The sequence below is a fragment of the Schistocerca serialis genome, chromosome 6 (genome assembly GCF_023864345.2).
Source record: "Schistocerca serialis cubense isolate TAMUIC-IGC-003099 chromosome 6, iqSchSeri2.2, whole genome shotgun sequence".
In the NCBI taxonomy this organism is placed as follows: domain Eukaryota; kingdom Metazoa; phylum Arthropoda; class Insecta; order Orthoptera; family Acrididae; genus Schistocerca; species Schistocerca serialis.
In genome coordinates this window covers 408,512,711-408,526,814 of record NC_064643.1, presented here as the reverse complement: position 1 = coordinate 408,526,814, position 14,104 = coordinate 408,512,711, and positions in this window count along the sequence as shown.

Here is a 14,104-nt window from a genome sequence, read left to right as displayed (position 1 = left end):
AGGGCATGGCTGCTGTGGGGTGTTGGCAGATGTTGGGCCGAGATCCTTCATAGAAAGAATGCTGGTTGAATTAGTCCTATATTATCTAAGAATTACAGCAATGGAGACAGAACTGGCGATGTGGTCAATGATTTCTGTGACACAGGCAGCCTCAGCTGGAGCAGGATGCCTGAGTCATCAGTAGACCACCATAAAAGTGTTGCACTGCTTGTTCGCCAGCGCGATGACAGAGGGTAGTGAGGTGCTGCAGTCAGCACACTAGCAGACGTGCTGACACAGGTGGTAACAGCGACGAGCAGTGGTGGACAGCGGAAAGCAGTCACTTCTGCTAACCTGATTCTGCAGCTAACTGTCAAGCCCACCAGGGTGGAATCGCAGTCTCCAGCATAGCTGATGACAATGGCATGTGGCCACACTGGGTTGTGGACAGCTAAAGTGGTTGCCCATACAAGGCATTGATGGCAGGGCAGCTAGATGGCCCAGCCTCGAAATCCAGTCTGCCAAGGAGGCAGACAGTAGCAGATTACAGCAGCATCCAGGCTCAGTTCGGGCAATGGCCTGCATCTATTGATGGCACAATCTGGTCTGGCTGGACAGCTATTTCAAAAAATTTATTTCAGCTGCTGTGCATTTTCCTTCACAGCATTCCAAAACACAATAATGTCATCCAAATACATCATGCAGTGATGCAGCTTACACCTCTTAAAACTGGATACTGTAATCGTTTAAATGTGACTGATACATTTTTTAAACCAAGTGGCGTGACTGGTTCACCTTGGTATGTACAGTGGCAGCTGGTGATGAATGAGAACGAGTCTTTAAATTTGGCAGCATTTATACTATCCAGATCTGGTGTATTTCTATAACAGTAGCAGTAGAGCTAAGCCGAGGAGTGAAGCCTGGGCGCTGAGCAACTGTAACATCATGCTTCAGTTCTTCTGCCATATCGGTGCCTTCACAGCCCTATCATTATGCCACAGGTATCACAACTTCTCCTTTCAGAAGCCCTGTCCAGCAAATTCTGCATTGCCAGACTGCTGAATACTGGTTCTTGCGTACTGTGCATGTTCTTGTGATAAGGCACTTAGTTAAAAGGGTGGTTTGAGTTGCACTCCTTCTAACACGATTTTACTGAGTCATCACAAGACCCATTTGCTTTGGTAGGCGGAACCATGGCACAATATTCCTCTCCCCCTCTCCCCTTAGAAAATTTGGTCCATAGGATGGCGCCTGTATATATTTCTGCAAAAAATTCACAACATGTCTCATGGTTTGACATCTAGAATTACTGTTTTCTAATTTTAACCTAGGCTTCGGACAAATAATGCACTGAGAGCTAGAGTGGTCCAGCTTTCTGCTTAATGCAGATACAAATTGCGCAAAGTAGAATCAGAACCAGAACCACAACGGCACCAGAATCCGAGACACTAGTTGTCATGCATGACCTTACTGTGGTATTGCTGAACATGCTAGAGTATATGCCGTGTTGTTATGCACCCTTTTTCTGTTGCCATGAGTTCACGCAATGGATGGAGCAGGACACATTTCAAACTGTTGCTTAGGTAAGTTATGATCTGGAAGGGAAGTACATCAAATGGTTTATCTGTTCAGTAGGACAGTATTGCTGCAGCACAATCATGACAGTGGTCCCAGCCATTGAAAAGGGCGGACGAAAAACTGCTTTTGAGATGTCACCACCTGTCCCATTAACCAGTAACCCACTACCTTGTGGTTCTAGTCTCATCATCACCTTAGATTGACACTGTTCATAGCAATTTGGGTTTGAACATAGAGTAGATCCAATGCATACGAACCCTTTGGAAGGAGCAATGTGGCACTATAATAAGCCATTCTATCCTCTTACTCCAGTTTTTCGTAAATCAGCTGAAGCTTGTATGCCTTTGTGTCAGTCTCGACGACTCAAGTCAGGCATAAACATATTGTCACTCACTCTCTGACAACGATGCAGTTTGTCTGCTGTCATTAACACATAAGTTACCCTTTCTTTAGAGCTCAACATCATCTCTTGTGTACTAACCTGTGCTTACCTCAACAGGCCTTTCCACTTACAGTGGGTGTGGGTGGACTATGGAAATGGAAATGAGCGTTTGGCGTCATGGGCCGGGAGGCCCCTTACAGGGCAGGTCCGGCCGCCTTGGTGCTGGTCTTATTACATTCGACGCCACACTGGGCGACCTGCGCGCTGGATGGGGATGAAATGATGATGATGACAACACAACATCCAATCCCTGACCGGAGAAAATCCCCGACCCAGCCAGGAATCGAACCCGGGTCCGTAGGATGGCAATCCGTCACGCTGACCACTCAGCTATTGGGGCGGACTGGGTGGACTATGAAACATTTGTACTGTGCGTCGATGCTTGTCACTGGAATCAAAGCAGTATATGGAACTTTTTCGGTGCTAACACTCACCGTAGGAATGTGATAGAATAACGGCAAGTTGTGCTCATGCTGTTTAACCATGTGTTCCATTTTTGCTGTTAGTTCCTCCTGAACCTTCTGAAGGCCAGCCAGTAATAGTTCTTGGGGTTACTGTGTAGGACTCAATTGCCCAAGCACTGCATGGTGTATGGCCCCTTGTAATGTTACCTCTACCTTAGCATCTCCTATCCTTCAACGAGTTGGTCCTCACCACAGCCACTCTAGTATCCAACAGATATATTTTGGTATGTATAACGTTCCTGACTAACTGTATCCACGATTGCTTTCACATACCTCATCAACTCTGTTGTTAATTCTCTCACTGTCCAAGTGTTACTCAGCACACCCCGTTCTCAGTTATTTGTATGGTATGGCACTCCATTATAGGTTTGCACCTTTCATCTACTTCGATTACTTGTCCCAGCATACCATTTAATTCTCGGATATCATCAGGAACCTACTACCTGCATCCAACCACCCTACATTATCACTGAGTAAACAAGAGAACTCCGTGGAGATGTCAAGGAGTTTATAGTTGGTAAATATTTGGTCAGGCACTGTCCTTTATCCACAAGTGATCAGCAGATAGCGGTAGGGTTGGTGCCATGTATCTTGCTACATCGTACTGTATGATTTGTGAAGTCATTTTATTTAGACAATCATTTTCGGCATCTCAGTAATGCCATCTCAGGCCCCATGCGCTCCAGCAGAAATGTCGATACCTGCATAAGTGGAACCCTCAATATTTGGATTTGTTTTAGGAGTGTTTATTTCGAAGGCTTGACCACAACTCAGTTTTTGTATAGGTGTGTATTATAATGTGAATCTTCTTTCAAATGAACAATGCAAGTGGTACGCTTACGTATACGCTATACGATGAATAGTGTCGCCCAACCAATCTGAAACTGTGTGACTGCATTCCAATTAATTTTTACTAAAAATAATTGAAAAACTCAATACTGTATTCTAAAGAAGGTGTCATGCAAAATTCAGTGCAGTGAACAGTGCTACAGGTATGATGTCACAGTATGTGTCTGGAATTCTAACACACAAAACTAAAAGCGTGAAAATCCTGTGTAAAATAAAAAACATGAACTTTGAAAGAATAAATGCTCTAAATACATTTGTTAAAATACCCTGCAACTTTATACACGCAAGCTGACCAAGTAAACGTTCCAACATTGAATGATACACACGCGAACAAGTAACACAAGCAAGAATGTCAGACAAAAGAAATGAGATCTGAACTAAACTTTAAGTGAACTGCCCCTGATGATTATAAGTAATGCAATTCTTGAGTGTAAATGATATTGCTGTGTCCTAGCAGTGATGTTAAAGTGGCCCTAGGAATTTTCATGACTTACGTTGCCATAAAGGAAACTCGGTATTGCTTGAAAGTGGTGAATGTCAGACTGCAGTGCACCAGCAAAATAGCTAAAGGTAACCTTGCCCAAGAGCAATTAAAAGAAACGCAACTATACTAAGTGCATCACACTTTAAATTTTAAGAACTGTATTCCACTAAGTGCGATGCGGTGACACTCGATCACGATTTTAGTAAGGAGGCAGTAAAAGAATCTGAGTTCGCTGAATGATATAGAAGAGATTAGCATTTATAAACTATTACAACAAACTTTACAAAATTCACTTTATATGAAAAAATGTAGCTCTGGCAAGTAACTCGTTGATGAAATGGTAAAGGTGTGGTGAACATATGAGTTTTGTTTAATCTCGCCTCAATGACCAAACTAACAGACCGAATCAATAAATAAAAATCATACCAAAATTTGCCATCCTCAAAGTCGTTATAAATTACACACAAACAAGCAATTCAGAGTCAAAATTCCCTGAATATCCTGACACTTCTTAAATCAATCTTGGAAAAACCATATTTCCAAAAACCAACAGCCTCTGCGTCTGCATCTCTGTGTTCTCCTAGTTATTTCCTGAAGCTGCTCATTATGTGACCGACATCAGACTCTGTGACAGTGACTTCATACACTCGATTGCTCACTGTGAATGACGACCTACTGACAATCAAAAATTACACTGCTTGTACTCATGACCTCTGTGGAGTAATGTATCTACTATTAAAGACATCTGTCTGAAACATTTCCAGTGTACAAGTATGAAGTATGATTCATTGAATAAAAAGATAACTCACATCACTCTCATCGACTACCACAAATAAACTGGAGAGCTCACACAACTTTACCACTTCTCTTCCTAACTGTTTGAACTACGCAACTTTCTTCACAAGTGTACCAGTGATGTACTGTAATTGAGCAGTGCTGCTGTTGGCTAAAGCAAATGGAGATTCTTAGTCGTTAAGGATTTCCTTATAATAATCCAAGCCAAAAAATTTCTACAGCAACAGCATAATACAAAAACAAATCTCCGCTGCTAAAAACACCTGATAAATTCCAGAATGAGATTTTCACTCTGCAGCGGAGTGTGCGCTGATATGAAACTTCCTGGCAGATTAAAACTGTGTGCCCGACCGAGACTCGAACTCGAGTCTCGGTCGGGCACACAGTTTTAATCTGCCAGGAAGTTTCATATCAGCGCACACTCCGCTGCAGAGTGAAAATCTCATTCTGGAAACATCCCCCAGGCTGTGGCTAAGCCATGTCTCCGCATTATCCTTTCTTTCAGGAGTGCTAGTTCTGCAAGGTTCGCAGGAGAGCTTCTGTAAAGTTTGGAAGGTAGGAGACGAGGTACTGGCAGAAGTAAAGCTGTGAGTACCGGGCGTGAGTCGTGCTTCGGTAGCTCAGTTGGTAGAGCACTTGCCCGCGAAAGGCAAAGGTCCCGAGTTCGAGTCTCGGTCGGGCACACAGATTTAATCTGCCAGGAAGTTTCACCTGATAAATTGTTTGTTATGAGAACTTTCCTTTTATGTTTCCTTGGTTTACGACCACTGTTATTTTAGACGAGTTTTAGCCATCCTCACTACTTACTGCGTTTTACCAGACAGAAAATCTGCAGTACAGGGTGGGACAAGAAATTCTCTATTGGAAAGACTGTAGGATCCCCGCTGCGCAGAGATGTGGGACAACAGTCTGACCTTAATCCCCCTGCGGAGAGGGTATCCTGCGGGAAGCCCCTCAAAGTCGGCGGGCCAATAATTTCCGCTGCTGGCTGCAGATCGAGTTAAAACCGCAGCACAGGAAACAGACACAAGCAACTCTCATGCAAACCTTTTCAGTGAATGTCGCAATTTAGTCTCTTTGCTAATCTTTTTGTCTTAATAATTGATAACTGACGTCGATGGGCCGGCCACACGAAGAGTAAATTCTGTCAGCATCACATACAGTGGTTTGCGGAACATGACAGCACCAAATACTCGCCACCTTTTCGTTGCCAGGTGCATTTTATGATAATACACTGATTTTGTCGTGTCTAAATCACAGCTATAGCTGTGAGAAACGATATATGTTTGTGGACTAGCGATGGAGAAATTTTGACATTCAGCCTGAAATAAACTGTTGAAGGAATGGTGTAATTGTAATTCAGAACGATATGTTGCAAACATCGCCATTCTAAACTGAGTAGACGCTCATCGCAGGTGAGATACTTAGCTGGCGCTCCGATGTTTAGGAGCAGGCTGCAGAAGTGGGAGAAGTACACTAACAGGTTGCTTAGATTGGTTGTACTCTGTGGCACAGATGTGTTGTAAGAGCTACGTTCAAAAAGTAACTGGAATTTTGTAATTTCACGTGTTGTGTTGATCCGATTCGTGCAGTTTTTTCATTCTTTTATTGATAAAAAAATCTGCAAAGTATCTATAGAGTGTAAGCCATCTGATATTTATTCTGTTGTTACCTGTTAACACTGTTACATGAGTATTGGTAATATCGGCAATTGTTTATTTTGTGTAACTATGGATCAGAGAAAGTGTATTACATTTTTTTTATGTGAATCGAATAAAGTACAGCAAAGTTTTGTAAAGTTAAATATTGCTTTTAGTGAGTCTGCGATGAGCAAAATAACTGTTTTCATGAGGTATGGGCTTTTGAAGAAGTCTGTGAAGACACTGAAGAAGACGTGTGCCCTGGCTGTCCTAGCACATTATCAACTGATGAAATTGTGGGGAAAGTGAAAGAAATGATTATGTACGATCCCCGAAGCATAAACGGAGAAATCACTGATGGTGGTGGAAAATCAAGAATCTCATGTCATAAAACTTTCCTGGGTGTTCTGGGTGTGGAAAGTGTGACAGCAAGATTGGTTTGAAATTGTTGAATTTCGAACAAAGAGAGCGGCAAAAGGCAATTGTTCAGGTATTGCTAGATGGAATCAGCAATGACGAAAAACTGCTTGTCCAAAGATCGTGTTTTGGAAGTGTTTTGGGGATTGAAAAATGGTCTGTATGAGCAACAGCAATTATTCTATTTTTTGAATTGAGAAAGCACAAAAGTATTAATTTTCACTAATAATTTACGCATAAGAACATGACGTAAGCAGTTCCATATTTGTAAATATGAACAGAAAATGGAAATCACTGTGTATTCTAAACAAAGAGCTTTTAAAGAAAGTACAGGAAAATTGTTCGTTATTGAAAACAATCTTGCCGTCATGTGCCAATGTTTTGTTAAGTGTTGCAAATACAGCATTACATACTGAACTGTTTACCTAAAATTAAGTATTCAGGCGAACTGTTATGTAATAGATCATATCTTAAAAGAGAAAATTACTTTGCACCACGATTTACTGTGTTTACAGTACGTCAAAAGACATGGCTCTAAGCACTATAGGACTTAACATCTGAGGTCATCAGTCCCCTAGACTTAGAACTACTTAAACCTAACTAACCTAAGGAAATCGCACATATCCATGCCCGAGGCAGGATTCGAACCTGCTGCCATAGCAGAAGCGTGATTCCGGACAGAAGCGCCTAGAACCACTCGACCACAGCGGCCGGCTACAGTATATCAATGAATAACATTACTAGACACCTAGGATGAAGAAGCACTGAGGTGCGAAATTAAGAATTTGTGTATTGAGAGACTGTCTCTTTTCTTTTGAAGAAAGTTAAGATTTTAATTTTCTTTAAAGCACTTATTGCCTGTCAGAACGTAACCAGTTAGTACGAGCATTTGTACATATTGGCCGTTAAACTCTGCTGTTCAGAGAAATGGTCATTTAACTGTAATACTGAGGTCCAGGCGGAGGTTCGAGTGCTATCTCGGGCATATGTGTGTGTGTTTGTCCTTAGAATAATTTAGGTTAAGTAGTGTATAAGCTCAGGGACTGATGACCTTAGCAGTCAAGTTCCATAAGATTTCACACACATTTTTTTTTTTTTTTTTTTTTTTTTTTTTTGTAATACTGAAGTGATTAAGGTAATATGAGCTTTCAAGAAGGCCGTTGAAAATGAAATGTAAATATTTCAGTAGAACTATTATCTTTGATGTAGTTTTGCTACATCATTATAATTTACACAGAGGTGACAAAGTCATGGGATAGCGACATGCACTTATACTGATGGCGATAGTATCGCGTACTCAAGGTACAAAAGGGCAGTACATTGGCGGAACTGTCTTTTGAACTAAAGTGATTTATGTAGAAATGCTTCCCACGTGATTTTGGCCGCATGACGGGAATTTACAGACTTTGAAAGCGAAATGGTGTTTGGAGCTACACGCATTGGACGTTCCATTTCGGAATTCGTTAGGGAATTCAGTATTCCGAGATCCACAGTGTCGAGAGTGTGCCGAGAATACCGAATTTCAGGCATTACCCCTCACCACGGACACCACAACGGGCGACGGACTCCATTTAACGACCGCGAGCAGCAGCGTTTGCGTAGAGTTGCCAGTGCTAACAGACAAGCAAAACTGCTGAAATAGTCGCAGAAATCAATACGGGGCGCATGACGAACGTATCCAGTAGGACAGCGCTGCGAAATGTGGCTTTAATTGCAGCAGACGACCAGAACTAATGCCAGTGGTAACAGTACAACACCGCCTGTAGCTCCTGTCCTGAGCTCGTGGCCATCTCGGTTGGACCCTAGATGACCGGAAAGCCGTGGTCCCGATTTCAGTTGTTAAGAGCTGAAGGCAGGGTCCGAGTGTGGCGCAGACTCCACGAAGACATGCACCCACGTTGTCAACAAGACACTGTACAAATAAGTGGTGCCTACATAATCGTGTTTGCCGTATTTACATAGGAGTGGGCTGCGTCCTATGAACCGATCATTGACTGGAAATGGCTATTTTCGGCTACTTTGAGACGATATGCAGCAGTTAATGGTTTTCATGTTCCCAAGCAACGATGGAATTCTTATGGATGTTAATACCCCATGCCATTGGGCCACAATTGTTCGCGACTGGTTTGAAGAAAATTCTGGGTAATTCGAGTGAATAATTTGATGACCCATAGTACTTTTATGGGACGTAATTGAGGTCATTTCATGCACATAATCCTGCTTCGGCAACTCTTTCGCAATTGTGGAGAGCTGTTGATGCACATGGCTCAATATTTTTGCAGGGGACTTCCAACGACTTGTTCAATCCATGCCACGTCGAGTTGCTGCACAACGCCGAGCCAAAAAAGGTACGACACGTTACTGGGAGGCAGCCCATGACTTATGTCTGTAAGGTGAACATTCTTGAGCACAAATGAGGCACTGATCCGTCAACTTTAGGTAGATAGATATCAGTATTTAGCAATGGACGAACATTTCAATGAGAACGTTTCACGTACATTAAGACGTAATGCTCCTTGATAGAGCTTTTCTTCATTTTCAGTTTCTATTGCGTGTATTTTAGGATGCACACGGGTGCAGATGATTCTGGTTTAGTGTGATGGGCAATGTCTTTTGTCCAAGCTTTACATTGCGCTGAGCCCATATAGTAGCAAATTCTTAAAAGGAAATTGGCTTGACCTTTACCTATTCACTTGTTCACCAATTGGAGGGGTGCAACATCTATGTTTCTGTAAACGACAAAGAAGAAATGTAAAGAAGAATGTAAAATACTAATCCATTTACGTAAATACTATTACGAGATATCTCATTTCATTACAAATAACTAGATCCGCAGGAATGAAACAGAAATATGACTGTGTCGTGTAGTCCGCAGCTCGTGGTCGTGCGGTAGCATTCTCGCTTCCCACGCCCGGGTTCCCGGGTTCGATTTCCGGTGGGGTCAGGGATTTTCTCTGCCTCGTGATGACTGGGTGTTGTGTGATGTCCTTAGGTTAGTTAGGTTTAAGTAGTTCTAAGTTCTAGGGGACTGATGACCATAGATGTTAAGTCCCATAGTGATCAGAGCCATTTGAACCATTTTGTGTCGTGTAGGTAACAAAACTCTGAAGTGAAAAGCTATAGTGAGGAAAAGCTATAGTAAGGCCTTTTTGGGTTTATTAAGGAACAGCTAAACATGTGTGACTGAAATAAGGAATTTACTGGAAGGGTAAAGTTTGAGTGAAATACTGTGTTTGGCGTGCATTGCTGTGTTCAACCGGACCATTTCGCCGATGATGTGCTTTAAAGAATACGAAAACTTTACTTACTTGGGATTAATCCCGTGAACACCTGGTTGCTTGTCGCTCCATGTGTGAAAGACAGTTGTCTGCGGAAAGATTAGCGAGTCGTACCATACAAATGCGAATGCGCCAACATCTTGGCCACTATGCAGTTGTACCCACTGACTGTACACTGTGCCCGCGTGAATGATCTCAACGACAGTAGAAGTTAGCCAGTACAGACGTGACTGTCGCAACGGTGTGTCGTAGACTGGCTTCTTTCTTTTCTTGAATCATCAGTCTTATGGGTTGATGCGGTTCGCCTCGAAACTCTTCATCTCACAGTAGCACTGCCAACCAACTACGTCAGTTATTTGCTGGATGTCCGCACCCGGCAGCTGAGTGGTCAGCGCGACAGACTGTCAAACCTAAGGGCCCGGGTCCGATTCCCAGCTGGGTCGGAGATTTTCTCCGCTCAAGGACTGGGTGTTGTGTTGTCCTAATCATCATCATTTCATCCCCATCGACGTGCAAGTGGCCGAAGTGGCGTCAAATCGAAAGACTTGCACCATGCGAGCGGTCTACCCGACGGAAGGCCATCGTCAAACGACATTATTATTATTTGCTGGATGTATTCCAATGTCTTCCAGCCCGCCCCCCCCCCCCCCCCCCCCCCACCCCGCACCGAATCTTGGACCTTGTCGTTGGTGGGGAGGCTTGCGTGCTCAGCGATACAGATAGGTGTACCGTAGGTACAGCCACAACGAAGGGGTATCTGTTGTGAGGCCAGACAAACGTGTGGTTCCTGAAGAGGGGCAGCAGCCTTTTTAGTAGTTGCAGGGGCAGCAATCTGGATGATTGACTGATTTGGCCTTTTAACATTAACCAAAACGTCCTTGCTGTGCTGGTACTGCGAACGGCTGAAAGCAAGGGAAAACTACAGCCGTAATTTTTCCCGAGGGCATACAGCTTTACTGTATGGTTAAATGACGATGGCATCCTCTTGGATAAAATATTCCGGAGGTAAAATAGTCCCCATTTGGATCTCCGGGCAGGGACTACTAAGGACGACGTCGTTATCAGGAGAAAGAAAAGTGGCGTTCTATGGAGAGGAGCGTGGAATGTCAGATCGCTTAATCGGGCAAGTAGGTTAGAAAATTTAATAAGGGAAATGGATAGATCAAAATTAGATATAGTGGGAAGTAGTGAAGTTCGGTAGTAGCAGGAACAAACTTATTGTCAGTGAATGCATGGCTATAAATACAAAATCAAGTAAGGGTAATGATTGAGTAGGTTTAATAATGAATAAAAAAGAAGGGCGTAGGTAAGCTACTACGAACACCATAGTAAACGCATTATTGCAGCCAAGATAGATACGAAGCCCACGCCTACCACAATAGTACAAGTTTATATGCCAACTAGCTCCACAGATGATGAAGAGATTGAAGAAATTTATGATGCGATAAAAGAAATTACTCAGATAGATAAGGGGGACGAAAATGTAATAGTAACTGGAATTCGATTATAGGAAAAGGAAGAGAAGGAGGAGAAGTGGCTGAATATGGACTGGGGGTAAGGAATGAAAGAGGAAGCCGCTTGGTAGAATTCTCCACAGAGCTTAACTTAATCATAGCTAACACTTCGTTTAATAATCACGAGAGAAGGTTGTTTACGTGGAAGAGACCTGGAGGTACTGGAAGGTTTCAGATAGATTATATAATGGTAAGACAGAGATTTAGGAACCAGGTTTTAAATTGTAAGACATTTCCAGGGGCAGATGTGGACTCTGACCACAATTTATTGGTTATGAGCTGTAGATTAAAACTAAAGAAACTGCAAAAAGGTAGGAATTTAAGGAGCTGGGGCCTGGATAAACTGAAAGAACCAGAGGTTGTAGAGAGTTTCAGAGAAATTATTAGGGAACTATTGACAAGAACAGAGGAAAGAAATACAGTAGAAGAAGAATGAGTAGCTTTGAGAGATGAGTAGTGAAGGCAGCAGAAGATCAAGTAGGTAAGAAGACAAGGGATATGAGAAATCCTTGGATAACAAAAAAAGTTCAAATATGTGTGAAATCCTAAGGGACTCAACTGCTAAGGTCATCAGTCCCTAAGCTTACACACTACTTAACCTAAATTATCCTAAGGACAAACACACACACCCATGCTCGAGGGAGGACTCGAACCTCCGCCGGGACCAGTCGCACAGTCCATGACTGCAGCGCCCTAGACCGCTCAGCTAATTCCGTGCGGCCCTTGGATAACACAAGGGATATTGAATTTAACTGATGAAAGGAGAAAGTATAAAAATCCAGTAAATGAAGTAAAAACGTCTCAAATATCGACGGGAAGTGCAAAATGGCTAAGTAGTGATGGCTAGAGAACAAATGTAAAGATGTAGAGACGTGTATCACTAGGGCTAAGATAGATACTGCGTACAGGAAAATTAAAGAGACTTTTGGAGAAAAGTATCAGTATCAAGAACTCAGATGGAAAATCAATTCTAAGCAAAGAAGGAAAAGCAGAAAGGTGGAAGGAGTATATAGAGAGTCTGTACAAGGGCGATGTACTTGAAGGCAATATTATGGAAATGGAAGAGGACGTAAATGAAGATGAGATGGGAGACACTGAAAGACCTAAGTCGAATCAAGGCCCCGGGAGTAGACGGCATTTCATTTGAATTACTGATAGCGTTGGGAGAGCCAGCCATGCCAAAACTCTATCATCTGATGAGTAAGATGTATGAGACAGGCGAAATACACTGAGACTTCTAGAACAATATAGTAATTCGAATCCCAAAGAAAGCAGGTGTTGACAGATGTGAAAATTACCGAACTATCAGTTTAATAAGTCGCGGTTGCAAGATACTAACACAAATTCTTGACAAACGAAAGGAAAAACTGGTAGAAGCTGACCTCGGGGAAGATCAGTTTGGATTATGTAGAAATACTGGAACACGCGAGGCAATACTGACGCTACGACTTATCTTAGAAGAGAGATTAAGGAATGCAAACCTACGTTCCTAGCATTTTTAGAGATACAGAAATATTTTGACAATATTGACTGGAACACTCTCTTTCAATTTCTGAAGGTGGCAAGGGTAAAATACAGGGTGCGAAAGGCTACGGTTGTTGTAAGAGTTGAAGGTCATGAGAGGGAAGCAGTGGTTGAGAAGGGAGTGAGACAGCGTTGTAGCATATCCCCGATGTTATTCAATCTGTATATTGAGTAAACAGTAAAGGAATCAAAAGAAAAATTGGGAATAGGAATTAAAAACTTTGAGGTTTGCCGACGACATCGTCATTCTGCCAGAGACAGCAAAGGACCTGGAAGATCAGTTGAACGGAATGGATAGCGTCTTGAAAGGGGAGTATAAGATGAACATCAACAAAAGCAAAACGAGGATAATGGGATGTAGACGAATTAAATCAGGTGATGCTGAAGGAATTAGTTTAGGAAATGAGGCACTTAAAATAGTAAATGAGTTGTGCTATATGGGGAGTAAAATAATTGATGACAGTCGAAGTAGAGGGGATATAATGTAGACTGACTATGTCAAGGAAAGCGTTCTGCAGAAGAGAAATTTGAGAAAGTCTTTTCCTGAAGTATTTGTATGGAGTGTAGCCATGAATGGAAATGAAACCTGGGCCATAAATAGGTTAGACAAGTGAGAATGGAAGGTTTCTAAACGTGGTGCTACAGAAAAATACTGAAGCTTATACGGGTAGATCACGTAACTAACGAGGAGTTACTGAATGGAATTGGGGGAAGAGGAATTTGTGGCACAACTTTAGAGGAAGGGATCGGTTGGTAGGACACATTCTGAGGCTTCAAGAGATCACCAATTTAGTATTGGAGATAAGCGTGGAGAGTAAAAATCGTAGAGACATACCAAGAGATGAATACAGAAAGCACATTCAGAAGGATGTAGGTAGCAGTAGTTACTCGGAGATGAAGAAGCTTGCACAGGATAGAGTAGCATAGAGAGCTGCATCAACCAGTCTCTGGACCGAAGACCACAACAACAACATTCCAATATCTGTTTTCCTCTACAGTTTTTGCTCTCTGCCATCCCCTCTAGTACCGTGGAAGTCATTCCCTAACGTCTTAACAGAGGTCCATTCATCCTGTCCCTTCTCCTTCTCTGTATTTTGGACATATTCCTTTCCCTTCCGATTCTGCGCAGAAACTTCTCAT